General features: G+C 41.7%; 1 non-coding gene and 1 pseudogene across 1 annotated transcript; both read right to left on the reverse strand.

The window, feature by feature from the left end:
* Positions 1-3,500: 3,500 nt before the first annotated feature.
* On the reverse strand, positions 3,501-4,762 carry LOC129666454 (40S ribosomal protein S7-like; annotated as a pseudogene).
* Positions 4,763-12,288: 7,526 nt separating this feature from the next.
* On the reverse strand, positions 12,289-12,423 carry LOC129666544 (small nucleolar RNA SNORA17). The gene has a single exon (XR_008718596.1). It is a non-coding gene; the product is annotated as a small nucleolar RNA SNORA17 (small nucleolar RNA).
* Positions 12,424-15,772: the final 3,349 nt, after the last annotated feature.

Here is a 15,772-nt window from a genome sequence, read left to right on the forward strand (position 1 = left end):
AATTATGATTGGAAATGCATAAAATTTAATGTATGAATGGACATGTGTAGTATGATTCACCTGAAATAATTTAGTTTTTAAAAGGCCAAGCAAAAAGCAACTAGATGTATTCATCAACTCAAGGATTCAATCCTTGAGGAAGAAATCCCAAGACGTAATTGGATAATTTATATTGAGACGTTTCACAACCGTATCTCAATAATCCCCCAGAAAATTATCCTAATTGCAACAGCTGCACGTAACTGAACAAGAGTTTGCTTGCTAAAGTATGAGGGCCACCACGCCTCAGGCTTTGCAAAAATCCCATGAAGCTGTGGTTTGCTGTCAGTACACTGAGCACCCTGTTTAACTGGGTTACAGTAGCTCCTTTTGCTGAAATATTCAAAATAGTATATTTAAAATCACCTGTGGAAATATTTTTCATGCACCACAAAATATTTGGTTTATAAAATCAGCACTCTATGGTGTGCATTTATAGTATCAGACTCTTGAAGGATCAAGGCCATGCTTTGAAATAGCCAGGAAGTTGAGATTTCTCCATCCGGAGCGACACCATGGTGCTTGGTTAGGCAGGCGGCGAGTTTTCAACACTGCGGACAAACCCAACTTTGTGTGAGGTTCAGAACTGTATAAAAGAGGGAGGCGAATTCCATCAAAGACTGTTGTTTTGCTTGCTCAGAAAACTTCTTGACACACAGGACGCCCTCTTCCCTGCAGCCAACTGGAGAAAACTGTTTCCCCTTCATCTCTTGAACTGTGTCTCAGAAGGTGGGTTTATGAATGTTCTGAACAACCAAGCTCTGTCCCGTGAGCTCTTCACCGCCCTTGACACCCAAGTGCCTCTCCTGCTTCTCACAACATGAATGTCCAGAGTTTGCTCATGGCACACCCAACACATCCTCTCGGGGGAGACTGTTCTGGAAGGCACTCGCTATTACAAAGACTTCATCTCTGTCTGAGCGTCTAACCTAACTTATCCCGTTTGGAGAGAACCATTCTGCATTCGACTCTCTTCAAGGGATAGCCTTAAATCTTGGAAATATAGAAATGCCCCTGCCTGTAACCCTGTTTACTATGGACTAACTGGCCCGGGTATAATTCTTCATCTAGTATAAGTCATAAGTCCCAGGCCCTTCCCGTCCTTTCCTTGTTACGGGTGTCCTAATTTATTTTTTCTACATGGGCTCCCCAGGCCAAATCCTGTGCCACATTTGTTCCAAGCAGCGGTGAACAGAGCAAGCCCCGTGTACGGCGCCCACAGCACACTCCCTGGCCACAGCCTAGCTGTGTCCCGAGCTTCACCTGTCATCTTCTCTCCTCCCTTTAGAATAGTCTCCAGCAGGGGGTCTGAAACTCCTCAAATGACCATTCTCAGCCCCTACACAACTTCATCTCTGCCCGTGGAGTTCTGTGTTTCCTTGTCATCCATCATGTTTGTAAACACTTGTAGTTGACAACCGTCCTGTGGATTACTAAGGGGCCTGGTAACTTGGAAGAGGGAAGACATGCTTTTGCTTAGGCATGTGGGTTTTCTCAGCGTCTTTAAATAGGAAACACAAGTTGAGGAAGCTACCCTGGTTGCCTGTATATCAGAGGACAAGTTTCTGAACACAGTATAATCTTCGTCACTAAGTTATGGAAGCTTAGCGACTGAGACCTAATTCTTTCTTTTTCCCTAAAACGATATCCTCAGAGTATAATACAAATGGGGGGGGGGGAGGTCCTATGTGAAGCACACATTGTAGCCCTTTATTTTTCTTTGCAAAAATGCTAAGGATGCTCTTGGAGAATCTTAGACAAATTACCATAGGTTCAAGTTTATTTATGTATACTTAAATATTTTTAAATTTTTCATGTGGGTTGGAGCATTGGTGTTTTGCAGTTAGATCAGCCTGTAATATGTAAGTCCAAATCTGCCATGGCTTGTTCTGCTGGAGCATGGGATACATGAGCAGAGGAAGAGGGCTCGCTGGGACATGAGCTCTGCCAGTAAGCTGGTAAAGGACATCTTTTCCCCTTAGAGACTCAATTTATTATGCCTCATTTTTATACCTCTTTATTTCCCTCCCTTCCTCTGTTCTTTTCTTTCTTTTATTTTCTCCAAGGATGTTTGTTTGTTTGTTTGGGTTGTTTTGGTTTATGTGCTGGAGACTGAAGCCAAGAACTTGCATGCATCGTACAAGCACTGAGCTATTTCACCACCCCCTTTTAGGATAGTCAAATCAGTCTGTTCCTTCCACTGTAGGATTAAAGATATTTAGCAATCAAGGTCACCAAGTATCTATTCATCTAGGGTCAGCTAATTCTCACCAGTATTAGTAGGAACTCTAAATTAGTAATTCCCTTTTTAAGGGTTAAGTAATTTTATTAGAAAAGATCAATATTTTAAGCCTTACACGTTGAGTTTCTTGTAGGATTCTGTTACACACAATGACTTTACACTACAGTCAAAAGTTGTGTGGAGAAGAGAACCCAGTGTAGAGTGGTGTCATTCTTTCATTTTACTTTGTACAGAAAAATCAGAAAAGAAAACAAATGCCCCCTCACCATGGGAGAGGAGCAAGCTAGATAAAACACAGCAAATATTTATATTGTATAATTAAAATGTAGCTACTACTGTATATTCTGAAGTTTAATAAGTCTTGCGAGTCATACAATTAAATGATTAAATGCAAAAGAAAGCGAGCAAAAACAGAGCACAGACTTTAGAGTGCTGGTTTTGCATTTATGTGCATGTGTGTGTGTAAGCAAATGCCAAGTCCATTCCTGGAAGATTCAGACAAAGCCGTTTGCAAAGCTGATCTCTGAAAAGAGAGAAGGGCTGGGGGACAAGAGCAAATAGAGAGGCTGCCCTGTTTATTCTTTTCATGTTTTAGTCATTATACTACAGTCCATATGTACAGCTCTCAACATTGTCACACATCATAAACATACTTTACGAAATGAGCACAGAAAATAAGAATATCATTCTCAAGCTACTAACTGTGTGGTTCCGCCAAGTTAACAGTAATATTTGCTCAGTTTTAATGTGGTGAGAGCTGACCCCAAGGAGAACCAAAATACTGTCTCCAACAGAGGTCTTTTTTGCTGTTGCTTGTTTATTTCTAACCTAATTGGGATATATTCATGGTATACAATATGACACATATCATGGAATGGCCAAATCATGCTAATGCCTGGCATATTGGCAAATGCCTTCAACTCTAGCTTTAGAAGGCTGGAAGATTATGAGTTCCAGACTCTGTCTCAAAAGCAAAGCAAAGCAAGATGCAAGTATGAAAAATCACATGTGCAAATACCTCACATAATTACCATCTTGGGACAGATGCATTTAAAATATTTTCAAGTTATGAAAAAAAAAACCTTGTTTTTAACTAAAGTTAAAGGGTGGAACAACAGGTCCTTTGATATCATTCCATGATATCATTATTATTATTATTATTATTATTATTATTATTATTATTATTTACCACGAATGATACTTTATTCAGTCATTTTCTTTACAACTGAAACTCTGGGAACTCAGGATTAACATCCTTGCCTGCTAGCTTCTTATACATACCAGAAAAGCTTTCAGTCTTGTGCTCCACGTTGCTCTGCTGTGCTTTGTCTAAATGAACCTTGATGAGCCAGCTGCCATCCAGTTTCACAGGGATCCTCTTACCCACAATTTCACTCGGGAAGACCAGGTCTTTACGGATGGCGTCATGCACTGCCGTCAGGGTGAGGCTTCTGGGCCCTTCTGCTTATTTTTCGTGCGGCTTTTCCGGGCTGGCTTAGACAGAATCCTCCTCTGAGCAATGAAGACTATGTGCTTCTCACTGAACTTCTCCAACTCACGAACTCGGCGGGCTTGGATTTGCTGGAAAGATTTCAGCTGAGGAACTGGTTCAAAACTTATGATAGCCTTCCGACCAACACCAACTTCAGCTTCCTTGGCTGCGGTGATACTGAGCTGCCCCAGCTGCGCCGTGAGATCGGGGTTCATCTCCGCTCCAGCAGGGCCTGAGAGAAGCCAGACTCAAACTCTTCCGGCTTCTCAACATTGGGCTTCACAATCTTGGACTTAACGTTAGCTTGAGCTGAACGTGGCTTCGTCCTTACAGAGTGCCTGCTGAGAAAGAGCCCATTATTTGTTTTAACTGGGGGACTGTTAGCCTCTCAGGCAAGTACTAGCTAATAAAACAAAGGGTTTAATACAGGCTTCTTGATCTTATACTTTCAGACAACCCCCTACACACACACACACACACAAATGACAATCTCATATTGTCTCTGAATCACTCTTACACATTTTCATTACCAAAACTTCTGAGTCTTTCCAACCAGAAAATCAATGATAAAAATGACTAGATTTAGACTTCTTAAAATACAAATAGTCATGTGAATACAGCATAACTCCAAGCTGACTATTCTATAGTATGCAAAAAAACGTAATCATGGCTCGTCCACTTTGGGCTAAAATAAATGACTTTTAAATAGCTTTGTTTCTGCATTAGGAGCCAACAGTCATAACTCAGGGTGACCAATGCAAAGACAATGTCGATAGTATCTGAAAGCAATCACTGAAATGCTTAATTAAATGAAAGTTCAATGTAAACTAGAAAAAAGCATATAAAAAATAAAATAACTGAAAAAGGGGGAAATATAAAATATATTGCTATATACTTATATCGGTCAAATCTAATGCTCCTTAGTTTAAAATGTCAACCTAACACAATCTAGAATTACCTTACTTTGTGTTGCCTGTAGGCATGTCCATGGCAGGATTATTTTGATTATTAATTGGTGTAGGAAGACCCAGCCCACTGTAGGCAGCATCGTTCTCTGAGCTTGGAGCCCTGGACTACATAATAATGAAGAAAGGTAGCTGAGAGTAAGCAAGCAAAAAGGATCCACGCGTTTGTTTCTCTCTGCGCTCTAAAGGATGTGATGTGACTAGCCGTTTGAAGTGTATGCCTCGACTTCTGCTAATGGGCTAAAGCCTGGAATCGTAGGACAATTAATACACAGCAACAGCAATGAAACTAGAACAATAATCTCTTTTTATACCTCATCGGAGGGAACAAATGATTTGGAATTTATAATTTTGATAAATATGCAGTCAATTATGAGCATAGCACATGCTCTAGTCTTTCTCTAAAATACTTTTATATAAAAGCAAAAATAATAAGTATGATCCAACGAGCCCATATTCATAACCAGCACCTAGCAACAGAAGAAAGTATTTGCCTTCTCTGAAAACAAGTCTCAGTGTCTACCTAATTGGAAACATAACTAAAGCTGTTGCACATACAAGCAGCTTAAATTTAGTGTTAAGAAACTTTATATACTGATGATTTTATGTTGAGATCAACTGGAAATTCAAGTGGTGAGTTAGGATCGGCAGCTACCATGTAGGGAAAGGGAAAATAGAATCAGATGTCATTAAGAATAGATTTCTGTATTTCCATTACCACTGGTTCACATAAGGTGAAGACCTATATAGGTTTCTGAAATTCAGTCACAGAAGCTCTAAGAGCCATTTATAAATAAGGTCATCGCAGCATAGAAAATGATAGATTTCCTAATGAGGGAAGAGTATCTGGCTGGGTACTCTGTGAGTCTTTCTCTGGATAAGTTGATTGGTGAATAAATATATAAGGGGGAGAGAAGGATAGATGATAGTAGAGAGATGGATAGAGAGATAGAGAGAAAGATAGAGACAGATGATTATAGTTGATAGGTAGTAGATACATAGATAGGTAGATGATATGCCTATATACATATATACATGATATGCATATATATATGTGATTTATATATTCATGCTTTATGTATTCAACATGCTTGTGGAGGTCAGGGGAAGCCAGAACTTGCAAAAGTCAGTTCTTTCATTCCACCTTGTGAGTCCCAGGGGCCAAATTCAGGTCATCATGCCTGTCTACAAATGCCTTTAACTGCCAAGCCATCTTGCTTCCCCAAGAAGATCAATTTCTTAAAGGACTGTATTGTTTTCTCATATATAGCATCAAGGAAAGTTAGGAAAAGCTTTGATGACTGTAATCATCCTTCATTGTCACCACCATTGGCCATTTACTGGTATTTGGTGTTTGCTATAACCAAAGATGTATGAACATCTTATAAAATTTTCAACATTCTATGGTGAAAAGGCTATTATCATCTTTGAGTGAATAAAGGGAAATGGAGGTAGAAGGTATAGTCCCAGAGGCTTAACTCAAATTACAGAGCCCAGGTGTCCAGCATTGAAAGCCAGGTCCCTGATGCCTGAATTACCTGCAATTCCTATACCTTACACTGCTTTGGTAACAGTTGCTCATGGGAAGAGCCAACAGCTTGGCTAGCTCCTCTTTTCTATGTATCCCCAGAGAAAAGTGAAACTAGGTATTCTATTGAAAGGTACCTTCAGATCATGAAAATGAAGCCAAGCCAAGACCAACAGCAAGTGCTATTTTGACACCCGTTGCATTATTAAAATACCTAAATCTAAACTTAATTCAACTTCTGTGTTTTTCGAAGGAAAACCTTCATAGCTTATATTGATGATCACTGCAACATTAGAGATTAACAACAGCCCTGAGAATGAGGTTATGTTCGCCTACACTGCAGGTCCTTATGACCAGCATAGAAAGGTAATGCTGACTAAGATGGTATGCAGAAAGAAATACAAAATTAGATCCAGAAAGCCTGGTTCAGTACTGGGGAGCTATGTGTCAAAGTGAGTCAGGTGATGCCTCAAGGGTCTGGCGTCCTAACTGCAGCCAGTCTTTTGTAAGGACCCTATTTCTGTACATAAGGCTCTGCCCTACTGTCTCAATTACCTCTTGTATTTTTTAATTAATTTATGTATTTATCACTTTACATCCCAATCTTAGCCCTCTCCCTCCTTTCCCCTTGGTCCCACACACCCACTCTCTTCCCCTTATCTCCACCCCTACTCTCAACAAAGGGGAACCCCCCGACCACCACCCTACCTCAGTACATCAAGTTGCATCAAGACTGAGTGTATCCTCTTCCCCTGTGGCCTGGTAAGGCAGTCCTACCAGGGGAAAGTGATCAAAAAGCAGGCAATAGAGTCCATGTCAGAGATAACCCCACTACCCTTTCTAGGGGACCCACATGAAGCCCTAAAGCAGCGGTTCTGAACCTGTGGGTCATGACCCTTTTACCAGGTTGTCCAAGACCATCAGAAAACATATATATTTACGTTATAGTCCATAACACTAGCAAAATTACAGTCATGAAAGAGAAACAAAAATAACTTTAAGGTTAAGATCACCATAACATCAGGAACTGTATTAAAGGGTTGCAGCATTAAAAAGTTTGGGAATCACTGTCTTAAAGGCTCTTAACATTATCACCCTGGGCTCATGTTGTGACATGAATTTTGGTGGTGGCGTGTGTATAGCACATTCAGACCATAAAATCACGGAGAAGAAATGCTACATGGTTTTATTGATTCAAAAATTTCACACTCATTGCTCTTATGATAATCATATTAACTTTTACTTTGGAAAATTACTTTCACTGACTCCCTAAAATGCAGCAAAGTTCTAATTATCCCCAGGGTGCAAATGGGAATTGACTTCATTTCTTCTACCACTTACTTCCACAGCCACGGAGACTTGACCAGTGGCTCAGAACATTTCAGGAATGGTTGAGGCGTCTCTCTGTACTAGTTAGGAGTTCCTGAAGCTTTGCTCCTTAAAATTTACTAGAGCAAATCCTTGATAGACACTGGTTACGTAAAGAAGACAAATATGTTCAATTGGAAGTGGATTCTTAATGCTCCCTGACAGACTTGGCATCTTCACTCATGGGGCTCATGGGACCAGAATCTTGTGTGTGTGTGTGTGTGTGTGTGTGTGTGTGTGTGTGTGTGTGTGTAATAATGTCATTTATTTTTATTTTATGGAGAAGGTACCTGAGATTTAGGAATGCATATGCCGCCCTTTTCCCTGAGTGATCTGCAGACACAGTCCACGCTGACCTCGGAAACTTGCAAGGCCTTTGATGTGGTCAGCCGCTTGGTCTGATTATAGGCATAGCCATTGTGACCAGAGTTCAAATGAGATCAGGGGCAAACAGTTTGAAACATAATGCTGAAAAGAGGCTGTGGCTTTCAATTATTTTGAAGGAGCAGCCTTTGTTGGGATAAAGAGTTAGAAGCCCATACTGGGTCGTGAACAGAAAAGAGGCAGGGTGTGGAGGCAGAAGGTTTTCCGTGAGACCCTCTGGGACAGACAGTGTAATGTGAGACTGTGAGGATCTTTTATCTCCTGACAATTTCACATACCTGGAAGTTCTGCTGTCCAAGAAAGTTAGCTTCTCATTGATGTCCATTTGAAGTACACAGAGTCTATATAATCACATTATATAATTTCTTCACGTAAAAGACAGTTAAAAGCCAGGCATGGTGGTGAAGAACCTGTAATTCCAGCACCAAGGAAGTGGAGGCAGAAGGATCATGAGTTCAAAACCAATTTCAACTCCATAGTGAGTTCAAGGCCAGCTTGGGATATATGAGACTCAGCGTCAAAAATACAAACAAACAGAAAAAAGATAGCTAAAAGTGAAAATTCAGACTAAACATGGCTGAAAAGTTTGAGAATGTAATGATTGCTAACAGTGTCAATTGTTGTAGTGGTAAATTATAATTATTGCATATCTAATTTATGATACATTTGATTAAATTTCTTATTCTCTCAGGAAACACTTTAGAAAGATTTTTTTAACTTTTAATTTCCTCAGGCTTATTAACCTAAAAGGATTTCTGTAATTTATAGTTATCTTTTATTTTTAAAATGTTTCAAGTGACACTTTCGAGATGTTGCCGACAATAAATTCATTCCATTAGAACTAGAAAAAAAAAAACAATCTTCATTTTTCAGCTGAGAAACATTTCAAATTGCAGAATCAAAAAGAAAACTGTGGTTCATTGATTTCCAACCCCATGGATTTGTTCACGAAACTTCACTTCCTGCCTGCTAACTATGGCCAACACTCCCAAATTGCCCCCAGTACCCAATCTTTCTTCCTGCTAAAAGAATTCCGCTTTTATTGGACAGGACATCATGTCCAAGCAAACGGTCCATATCCTAGCATGTGCTGGTTTTGGGTCAATGAAACATTAGCATACTTCAACACTGTTGGCATATGCTTCATCCCTCTTTCTGTTTTCTCCTTGCCTGGACCATGGAGGTGACTACTGAAGATGCAACAGCCAACTTGTGTGACCTAAAAATAAGAGCAGATACCCAGGATGGCAGAACATCAGGATAGGAGTCTAGGATCTGGGTGATGTTAGGCCTTTTGGAGACGTTCTAATCTCCTTAGGAGAGAACCTCAGTTGAGAAAAATACCTCAATAAAATCGGGCTTCAGGCAAGCCTGTAAGGCATTTTTTTAAATTAGTAATTGATAGAAGAGGTTTCTTCCCATTGTGGGCAATGCCGTCCCTGTGCTAGTGGTCCAGGGTTCCATAGGAAATCAGGCTGAGCAAGCCGTTAGAAATAAGCCAGTAAGCAGGACTCCTCCATGGTCTTTGCATCAGCTCCTGCCTCCAGGTTCCTGCTCTGTTTGAGTTCCTGTTCTGGCTTCCTTCAATAATGAGCTACAATGTGAAATTATAAGCCAAACAAACCCTTTCCTCCCAACTTGAATTTTGGCCATGGTGTTTCATCACAGCAGAAGAAACCCTAACTAAGACACTTGGTGCCACGATAGTGAGTGGGGTATTGCTGTAGCAAATATGACAATGGATTGTAGAAAGGATTGTAGAAAGACTTTGGAACTTTGGGCTAGAAAACCCAGTGAGTGTGAAGAGCTCAGTGGGATGTTCTTTAGGAGCTTGAGATATATGAATGTTGAAAGATGGGCAGTGGTGATACATCCCTTTAATCTAAACACTCAGAGGCAGAGCAGGTGGATCTTTGAGTTTGAAGTCAGCCTTGGCTACAGTTCCACAACAGCCAGGGCTACACAGAGAGACCCTGTCTCAAAAGTAGAAGGAGAGAGGAAGAAGAAGAAAAGAATAAGAAAGAAGAAGGAGCAGGATGAGGAGGAGAAGAAGAAAGTTGAGAGCAGTACAGAAGATGGAGGCCTGGATGGTGAAGTTTCAAGGGGTAGTTCAAAGATTCTATCAGAGCCATTTGCTACTTGAATTGAGAATCTGCTGTTCTGGTCAGATGGGGGCTGAAGAATCAGCTGTGTTTTGTTTTTCAACTCATTGAACTTAGCAGAACACTCTGCTGTCTTGAGTGACATCAGATTTATATCTGGCAAATTGTCTAAGCACTGTCCATGACAGGGGGTTTCTATAAAGATGCAGAAATACCACTCTGCACAAAACACAACGCACTCCTTATCTTGGGCACAAATTTCCTGCCAATGAGTTTTGCCAGGTATCTTCTGCCTTTCTCTGTCTCACTAACCTGTTTTTATAGGGGGAGTTCAGAATAAAAAATATAATCTCAGTAGGCGATGGTTCAAAGAAGATGGCAAACAATCAAGATATTTAAGAGTAGGACCATTGAGATGGCTCAGCAGATAAAGGGTCTTTCTGTTGAGCCTGAAGACCAGGGTTTGATCTTAAGGATCCATAGGATAGAAGAAGAGGATTAATTTGTGCAAACTGCCAAATTAATTACTTCAGGTACTCTGAGGCATACACTCCCTCCCCACAACACACACATACACAAACACACACACATTTTTTAAGCATTCAATTGAATTTCACATCATGCACCCCAATCCCACTCATCTCCCTCTCCCTTAGTACCTACCCTCCAGCCTTGCAACCTCCCCACCAATGCAGAGAGAGAAAATCTCAGTGTGGAAGCTGTACTGTGTCACAGTGTATCCACAGTAGACCCTTTTTTCCCCCCGCCCTTCTTTGCTTACAGATGTTCACTGCAATGACTCATTGTAGGTCTAGTATAAGGCCTCTGGCTTTTGCTACTCTATCAATACTCGAACCTCACCGGAACTCCTCTCAGAGAGCCTGTTGTTGCCCTGAGTCATGGAAATCCTGTAGTTTTGGATCTGCAGGACCAGCCCCTCATGTGTACTCCAGAAGTTCTTTAATGGAGTAGATGTTGGTATGGGCAATTCAAAGCCGTGAATCCGGGACTGAGAGGTATCTGAGCTGGTCATCTCTCGCTCTTCTGCACCCACACCACTGAGCTAGCTCTCCTGCCCTGCCCAGGCTGGTTCATCCAGTGTGGCAGCCAGCAAGGGGCTGAGTCAGCTCTCTTGCTCTCCCGGCCTTGGGGCTGCCTCATCCATGCCCACACCATCAGGGCTGGCTCTATTGTGCTGCTCAGGCGAGGTGCAAAGCCCACTCTCGAGAGTGCTGCAGCTGGGTGTGGGCAGAGGCAGCTCTCCTGTTCTCATAACCCCAGGACCAAGTCTCCCCCCTGCTGCAGGTGGTGAGAGGTGAGGGAGATGGAGGGTATCTCTCCCTTGCCCATGTCACCACATGAGAAAAGAGTAGAAGGCCTCGTTCTCCAATGCTTATACCCTCAGGGCTGGCTCACCCGCAACTCCCACAATGTGCCGAGCCAGCTCTCCCAAGTACTATAGCTGCCTGGGGGTGGAAAAAGATCTCCTGCTCTCACGCTCCTAGGGCCAGCTCTTCCCCACGCCCATCCAGGGGTGGGGCCAGTCCTGTGCAGCCTTCAGACATCAACATGTCCTCTGGCAACAGCCCAGACCAGGGATAACCGCCTGGCCTCTGGTGGTAACAGGCCCTCCGCGGCTGCAGGACCATAGACCCAGGTGTGGGCCCTGGTGTCAGCACAGGCTAGGACCCACCATGGTCCCAGGTGGCATCACTGGCTACTCACATCGGGCTGTTCCTCACCACCCTGAAGTCTGCCTCTTTTCATTGTGTCCACCATCCTACTGTGTTTCTCTTCCATTTCTCCACTACCTTCTTGATCCTCTTAGCGGTGGTGTCGAGTGTCTCTTAGTGTCTAGGGTCAGCTCAGGAGTTCTGTGGCCAGCCCATGCATTGAGGTTCTGGGGCAGGGGTCGTCTCAGCTATGGTCTGCCCCACAAGCCTGTGCAGTGCCGGGACTGGTGGTCCTTTCAGGTTAGCTCCCTGTCTGGTCTCTATTGCATTAGTCATCTTAGGCTCACTCCTCACCTGTGTGGCGCCATGGGAGACTCGGATGTCTCAGGCTCACTTCCGCTTGGGGTCTGAGGTCCCAGGCTGGGTTCTTCTAGTCTCCTGCTTACTTCCCAGCCTGGGAGCCAGGCCAGGCCTTCACTTCACTGGAGTGGTGGGCATCTCAGGCTTACCTTTTCATATGAAACATACGAACAGGTCAGAACATTGAGCATAGACATGGCCTCTCTCCTCTCTGCCACTGAATGACCCCCATGTGACACAATAGCCACACCTGCAAGGCCTAGGGGCAGGCACACACTGATTTTCTTTTAGAGTAAAACAAACTGCATTTAATAGCAATGAAGTACTTTGTTTAAATACTAATTTGTCTGTATTATTTCCCTTTTTTCTACCCCTGCTCCTCAACCCAACACCAATCCTCCTTACCTGAAATACTTGTATGTAAACATTGCCTTGGAGAAACTTGCAGTATTTCCTACTGCTTTTGCTTCCTGGTAGAAGTAAGGAGCGACTGCTTCCTGTCATTTTAGGTGTATGTGTTAATCAGTTTTCTGTTACTACTAAAAATATCTGGGTAATCAAACTATAAGAAGAAAAATTTAATCAGCTTGGAGTTTTGGGGTTTTAGGTGCATGGTTTATTGACCTCATTGTTTGAGGCCTGTACTGAGGAAATATATCATAAACTTCAGCTCTTGGCAGCAGGGAAGGAAAGAGAAAGACAAAAGCCAGGGACCCAAAATCCCTCCAAGGGCACAACACTAGTGAGTTATCTCCCTCCCCCTCACCTCCACCTCTTAAAGATTCAACCACATCCCAATAATCTACTCTATGGAACAAGATTTCAACAAATGGACTTTGGGACCATGCCAGATCCAAACTGTAGCAAGAGTCTAAAGTGAATTCAGATTATGTAGGCTTTCTGAGAAAGAGGAAGGAAGAATTTGTTCTTTGGAGGCCTCAAGACAGTGATTTCCCAACAAATAAGACAGAGAAGGTTGTAGGTGTGTATCGATGTGTAGTTTGAAGTGTTGGTATAAGATCCCTATGGAGATGTTCCCTCAATAGATAAATAGCCCAAGGAGGCTTGGGTTATAAATAACCTCCTTGGGTTATTTATCTTGGAGACTTCCAGACCCAAGTATAGCAACAAGAGTCCCCATACCTGAAGGTAGCATAGAAATGGTTAGTGGTAGATTGTATTTGTACAAATCTCTGAGACTCTTTCAGAATTTCTGGGCCTAGAAACATACTAGAGCCACTGCACAATGGGAATGTTCTCAACAAAAAATAATAATAACTTATGCCATGTTTCCTGCCAGCTCAAAGGTTTGAGTCAACTTTTAGTTGACAAACAAAAGAGAGATGTGGACTTTTCTTCCCACCTGGTGTCTTGAACTGAAATCTCACCTACTGTGTAGTTTGTAGAGGAAATGAAAGATTGCACATAAGTCGTACAGTGATGATACAATGACTCCTGGGCCCTGTTGCATTTTTAGCTCTAACTTCATTTCTTATCAGATGAGCGGGGTCATCTTCACATAACTTAGGATTTAGATTAGTCAAAGATGGTTTAGAAGTCTATCTTAACCTTGAAAAGAAATGTGTTGTGTTCTAGTGTGCACTGAACACCTGAATGAGATTGCTCCTTATTGGAATGCTGCTGATGTTATAACCTCAAGACCCAGAGTCCTGACTTCCTTGTTTCCATAATGGCAGCTCTTTCAGTAAGCCATTCTTGAAAGCAGCTGTAGAGATTAACCAATGAATATTTGTTAAATTTAGCAAATCCACATGTAGTACTTATACTGATAAAATAAATTCTTAGGTAGCAAGAATCTGTGTCTCATGTGGAGGTTTCTACCTGACTGGCAATATAGGAAAGAAATACATTTGTCAGCAAATGTAATGAATTACACAGTTGAGAATTGAGAGTTTCAAGATGAAAGAAAAGGCAGAAAGTGAGAACAGAATTGACTCTTCCTACTACAAATACTGTTTTCAATCAATTAAATGAAATGGCACTAAAGTGAATTGAAACTGAGCAACCCCAGATGCTAATTGAATCTGCTGCTGTCTCTGGTAGGCATGGTGGAACAGGAAAGAAAAAGAAGGGAAATAATGACCTTGAATTGTCTTACAGTTCTTTTAAAGTCAAACTGTATAGGTGTGGCATCTGTGTATAAATGTCTAATTGTTTTCCATCAGTGGGCAGTCTATTTAAGCAAAACCCATTGCTGAGGTAAAGTAATTTATTTTAATTGTTTGTTGGGAACAATTAGTAATTTTCAAGTAATTAAGTTAGAAGTGAAATGAAATCCAATTTTAGAAAAGTTCTCCGTGTCGGCTTCCTAGTAAGCATGAATATGATTTATTTGCTGCAAGCTGGGGACACTGGTTATTTAGTGTCCAGACTGTTATTCACCTGATATCAGCTTTCCCAAGCCAATTCCTGGTAATGGTGACCAGTCTCTCAAATCACTAACTAGATGGTAGAACACATCACTTCACTTCAGAAATCAGTTCAATGATTATAAACTCTCTCTCTCTCTCTCTCTCTCTCTCTCTCTGTGTGTGTGTGTGTGTGTGTGTGTGTGTGGAAGGAACCACCAAAATCTCTCTCAAATATGACAACATATTTGATGGAGACTTTCTAGGTCTTCAGGAATTTTCTTTGGCCATTTGTACAGGTGATGATCAGCATTTCCTGGTAAAAGCGCAAGCATGTACATGGCTAAGAGCTCTGTTAGGTCATGTCACTTAAAACCAGTCTCTGGACAGTTTTATGCCTTAGAGACAAACCTGTCTCATCACCGAAGGAAGAACCACAGCATAAAAGAAACGAAAATTCATGTTAGTTAAGAAAAATCAGGAAAGGGTGGGCATATGGCTCAGTAATATTCACGGGCTAAGGTCGACCTCCACCTCTCTACCACCACTACAGTGCCCCCCCCCAATGAAAATAAAGAACAAACAAGAAGTTTTACATTATAGCATCTGACACAAAAAAAAAAAAAAAAAAAAAAGGAATAAAATTTAAAACTTTTTAGTGCCACATTTAACTGGGGGTCTTGGAAACCAGAACCAAAGGTCACAATTGGAGAGCATCGCAATGCTTGACAAAGAAGGAAAGTCTTTAAAGCTAAGCCATGATGTGGAAGATTTCTGGGGGCGTAAATGACACCCTGTGGTGGGCGTGTGGACTGTAGTTTCGATACCATTGGGTTTCAACTCCTCTGGAGGGTTTTGTTTCTTTTTATTTTATTTTATTTCTGTTGTTGTCCTTACTAGATTTAGAGAGAGAAAACAAACAAACAAAAATAGCTAATCTGGTGACTTTTGATCCAGGGTTTGTATATGACACTTCAACACATAAACAAAGCTTGATTTCAGTACTGTAGCGTTCATCTGGTGAGTTTCAGTCACGTGAGCTTGAGGTTGATAATTAAACCTATGTGGGATATTCTCTTTGAAATATAAAAGAAATTCTAAGTTATTCCATCTTGGCAACCACATCAAAGACAGAAAAATGCAGAACCCAAAGATCCCCCAGGTAATATCTAACCCAAGCTTCTATTGAAGGAGGCAGGAAGAGTGTAAGGCAGGCTGGGCAGAGCAAGGCGAACAACTTATTTACTGCC

Source organism: Psammomys obesus, unplaced genomic scaffold, assembly GCF_907164565.1.
Source record: "Psammomys obesus unplaced genomic scaffold, mPsaObe1.curated_primary_1811, whole genome shotgun sequence".
Lineage (NCBI taxonomy): Eukaryota > Metazoa > Chordata > Mammalia > Rodentia > Muridae > Psammomys > Psammomys obesus.